At 50.5% G+C, this 4,890-nt stretch overlaps 2 non-coding genes across 2 annotated transcripts; both read right to left on the bottom strand.

The window, feature by feature from the left end:
- Positions 1–1,381: 1,381 nt before the first annotated feature.
- trnae-cuc (transfer RNA glutamic acid (anticodon CUC)) lies at positions 1,382–1,453 on the bottom strand. The gene has a single exon. It is a non-coding gene; the product is annotated as a tRNA-Glu (tRNA).
- Positions 1,454–4,074: 2,621 nt separating this feature from the next.
- Positions 4,075–4,146, bottom strand: trnae-cuc (transfer RNA glutamic acid (anticodon CUC)). Its single transcript has one exon. It is a non-coding gene; the product is annotated as a tRNA-Glu (tRNA).
- Between the last annotated feature and the right edge of the window lie 744 nt (positions 4,147–4,890).

A 4,890-nucleotide genomic window follows, 5' to 3' on the forward strand; every position in this document is an offset into this window, starting at 1 on the left:
CTTGTAGTGGACTTGGTGTGCAAGAAAGAACACTCTTCCCTGACCGGGAATCGAACCCGGGCCGCGGCGGTGAGAGCGCCGATTCCTAGCCACTAGACCACCAGGGACACCGTTTTCAGCCACGTCTGAAAGGAAGGAGATAGGATTAAGTTCAGGGGCTAGGGCTAGGCTTTTGCCAGATGTACTCGTTCTACAATCATAGGAGAGCATCCGAGTCTGTCCTAAATGCACTTGTCAGTTTTCAGTCCAACTTTTTAGGATAGCACCTGTGATAGCTCAGTTGGTAGAGCAGAGGACTGTAGTCCTTAATAAGACGATCCTTAGGTCGCGGGTTCAAATCCGGCTCAAAGAAGCCTTTTCTTTTCCCTCGCGCCACTGCGGGATATCATGGCCAGGTGCCTGCCTGCAGATGCGCTGGCATGCCAGAGTGCAATCTGCTGAAGGCAGTGACGGATCATTTACACTGTTCCATTCAAATTTCTCAAACATTATCTTGCCTCCCTAAAAGACTTGCAGACTTGAAAGCATAAAGCCACGCTGGTGTGGGTGTGTGGAGGTGGTGAATGAGGCAGCAACGTGTCGTTTAGAAGTTTGGCAAAAAAGGAAGTAGCAGAAGGAGGACGCTTTACATTCCTTTAACCTACACAGCATGTGGGTGGGGGGCTTCCAGAGTCTTGTAGTGGACTTGGTGTGCAAGAAAGCACACGCTTCCCTGACCGGGAATCGAACCCTGGCCGCGGCGGTGAGAGCGCCGAATCCTAGCCACTAGACCACCAGGGACACCGTTTTCAGCCACGTCTGAAAGGAAGGAGATAGGATTAAGTTCAGGGGCTAGGGCTAGGCTTTTGCCAGATGTACTCGTTCTACAATCATAGGAGAGCATCCGAGTCTGTCCTAAATGCACTTGTCAGTTTTCAGTCCAACTCTTTAGGCTAGCACCTTTGATAGCTCAGTTGGTAGAGCAGAGGACTGTAGTTTTCAATAAGGCAATCCTTAGGTCGCGGGTTCAAATCCGGCTCAAAGAAGACTTTTCTTTTCCCTCGCGCCACTGCCGGATATCATGGCCAGGTGCCTGCCTGCAGATGCGCTGGCATGCCAGATTGCAATCTGCTGAAGGCAGTGACGGATCATTTACACTGTTCCATTCAAATTTCTCAAACATTATCTTGCCTCCCTAAAAGACTTGCAGACGTGAAAGCATAAAGCCACGCTGGTGTGGATGTGTGGAGGTGGTGAATGAGGCAGCAACGTGTCGTTTAGAAGTTTGGCAAAAAAGGAAGTAGCAGAAGGAGGACGCTTTACTTTCCTTTAACCTACACAGCATGTGGGTGGGGGGTTTCCAGAGTCTTGTAGTGGACTTGGTGTGCAAGAAAGCACACGCTTCCCTGACCGGGAATCGAACCCGGGCCGCGGCGGTGAGAGCGCCGAATCCTAGCCACTAGACCACCAGGGACACCGTTTTCAGCCAGGTCTGAAAGGAAGGAGATAGGATTAAGTTCAGGGGCTAGGGCTAGGCTTTTGCCAGATGTACTCGTTCTACAATCATAGGAGAGCATCCGAGTCTGTCCTGAATGCACTTGTCAGTTTTCAGTCCAACTTTTTAGGCTAGCACCTGTGATAGCTCAGTTGGTAGAGCAGAGGACTGTAGTCCTTAATAAGGCGATCCTTAGGTCGCGGGTTCAAATCCGGCTCAAAGAAGACTTTTCTTTTCCCTCGCGCCACTGCGGGATATCATGGCCAGGTGCCTGCCTGCAGATGCGCTGGCATGCCAGAGTGCAATCTGCTGAAGGCAGTGACGGATCATTTACACTGTTCCATTCAAATTTCTCAAACATTATCTTGCCTCCCTAAAAGACTTGCAGACTTGAAAGCATAAAGCCACGCTGGTGTGGGTGTGTGGAGGTGGTGAATGAGGCAGCAACGTGTCGTTTAGAAGTTTGGCAAAAAAGGAAGTAGCAGAAGGAGGACGCTTTACATTCCTTTAACCTACACAGCATGTGGGTGGGGGGCTTCCAGAGTCTTGTAGTGGACTTGGTGTGCAAGAAAGCACACGCTTCCCTGACCGGGAATAGAACCCGGGCCGCAGCGGTGAGAGCGCCGAATCCTAGCCACTAGACCACCAGGGACACCGTTTTCAGCCAGGTCTGAAAGGAAGGAGATAGGATTAAGTTCAGGGGCTAGGGCTAGGCTTTTGCCAGATGTACTCGTTCTACAATCATAGGAGAGCATCCGAGTCTGTCCTAAATGCACTTGTCAGTTTTCAGTCCAACTCTTTAGGCTAGCACCTTTGATAGCTCAGTTGGTAGAGCGGAGGACTGTAGTTGTTAATAAGGCAATCCTTAGGTCGCGGGTTCAAATCCGGCTCGAAGAAGACTTTTCTTTTCCCTCGCGCCACTGCGGGATATCATGGCCAGGTGCCTGCCTGCAGATGCGCTGGCATGCCAGAGTGCATTCTGCTGAAGGCAGTGACGGATTATTTACACTGTTCCATTCAAATTTCTCAAACATTATCTTGCCTCCCTAAAAGATTTGCAGACTTGAAAGCATAAAGCCACGCTGGTGTGGGTGTGTGGAGGTGGTGAATGAGGCAGCAACGTGTCGTTTAGAAGTTTGGCAAAAAAAGGAAGTAGCAGAAGGAGGACGCTTTACATTCCTTTAACCTACACAGCATGTGGGTGGGGGGCTTCCAGAGTCTTGTAGTGGACTTGGTGTGCAAGAAAGCACACGCTTCTCTGACCGGGAATCGAACCCTGGCCGTGGCGGTGAGAGCGCCGAATCCTAGTCACTAGACCACCAGGGACACCGTTTTCAGCCACGTCTGAAAGGAAGGAGATAGGATTAAGTTCAGGGGCTAGGGCTAGGCTTTTGCCAGATGTACTCGTTCTACAATCATAGGAGAGCATCCGAGTCTGTCCTAAATGCACTTGTCAGTTTTCAGTCCAACTCTTTAGGCTAGCACCTTTGATAGCTCAGTTGGTAGAGCGGAGGACTGTAGTTGTTAATAAGGCAATCCTTAGGTCGCGGGTTCAAATCCGGCTCAAAGAAGACTTTTCTTTTCCCTCGCGCCACTGCGGGATATCATGGCCAGGTGCCTGCCTGCAGATGCGCTGGCATGCCAGAGTGCAATCTGCTGAAGGCAGTGACGGATCATTTACACTGTTCCATTCAAATTTCTCAAACATTATCTTGCCTCCCTAAAAGACTTGCAGACTTGAAAGCATAAAGCCACGCTGGTGTGGGTGTGTGGAGGTGGTGAATGAGGCAGCAACGTGTCGTTTAGAAGTTTGGCAAAAAAGGAAGTAGCAGAAGGAGGACGCTTTACATTCCTTTAACCTACACAGCATGTGGGTGGGGGGCTTCCAGAGTCTTGTAGTGGACTTGGTGTGCAAGAAAGCACACGCTTCCCTGACCGGGAATCGAACCCTGGCCGCGGCGGTGAGAGCGCCGAATCCTAGCCACTAGACCACCAGGGACACCGTTTTCAGCCACGTCTGAAAGGAAGGAGATAGGATTAAGTTCAGGGGCTAGGGCTAGGCTTTTGCCAGATGTTCTCGTTCTACAATCATAGGAGAGCATCCGAGTCTGTCCTAAATGCACTTGTCAGTTTTCAGTCCAACTCTTTAGGCTAGCACCTTTGATAGCTCAGTTGGTAGAGCAGAGGACTGTAGTTTTCAATAAGGCAATCCTTAGGTCGCGGGTTCAAATCCGGCTCAAAGAAGACTTTTCTTTTCCCTCGCGCCACTGCCGGATATCATGGCCAGGTGCCTGCCTGCAGATGCGCTGGCATGCCAGATTGCAATCTGCTGAAGGCAGTGACGGATCATTTACACTGTTCCATTCAAATTTCTCAAACATTATCTTGCCTCCCTAAAAGACTTGCAGACGTGAAAGCATAAAGCCACGCTGGTGTGGATGTGTGGAGGTGGTGAATGAGGCAGCAACGTGTCGTTTAGAAGTTTGGCAAAAAAGGAAGTAGCAGAAGGAGGACGCTTTACTTTCCTTTAACCTACACAGCATGTGGGTGGGTGGTTTCCAGAGTCTTGTAGTGGACTTGGTGTGCAAGAAAGCACACGCTTCCCTGACCGGGAATCGAACCCGGGCCGCGGCGGTGAGAGCGCCGAATCCTAGCCACTAGACCACCAGGGACACCGTTTTCAGCCAGGTCTGAAAGGAAGGAGATAGGATTAAGTTCAGGGGCTAGGGCTAGGCTTTTGCCAGATGTACTCGTTCTACAATCATAGGAGAGCATCCGAGTCTGTCCTGAATGCACTTGTTAGTTTTCAGTCCAACTTTTTAGGCTAGTACCTGTGATAGCTCAGTTGGTAGAGCAGAGGACTGTAGTCCTTAATAAGGCGATCCTTAGGTCGCGGGTTCAAATCCGGCTCAAAGAAGACTTTTCTTTTCCCTCGCGCCACTGCGGGATATCATGGCCAGGTGCCTGCCTGCAGATGCGCTGGCATGCCAGAGTGCAATCTGCTGAAGGCAGTGACGGATCATTTACACTGTTCCATTCAAATTTCTCAAACATTATCTTGCCTCCCTAAAAGACTTGCAGACTTGAAAGCATAAAGCCACGCTGGTGTGGGTGTGTGGAGGTGGTGAATGAGGCAGCAACGTGTCGTTTAGAAGTTTGGCAAAAAAGGAAGTAGCAGAAGGAGGACGCTTTACATTCCTTTAACCTACACAGCATGTGGGTGGGGGGCTTCCAGAGTCTTGTAGTGGACTTGGTGTGCAAGAAAGCACACGCTTCCCTGACCGGGAATAGAACCCGGGCCGCAGCGGTGAGAGCGCCGAATCCTAGCCACTAGACCACCAGGGACACCGTTTTCAGCCAGGTCTGAAAGGAAGGAGATAGGATTAAGTTCAGGGGCTAGGGCTAGGCTTTTGCCA

Source organism: Hoplias malabaricus, unplaced genomic scaffold (genome assembly GCF_029633855.1).
Source record: "Hoplias malabaricus isolate fHopMal1 unplaced genomic scaffold, fHopMal1.hap1 scaffold_54, whole genome shotgun sequence".
NCBI lineage: Eukaryota > Metazoa > Chordata > Actinopteri > Characiformes > Erythrinidae > Hoplias > Hoplias malabaricus.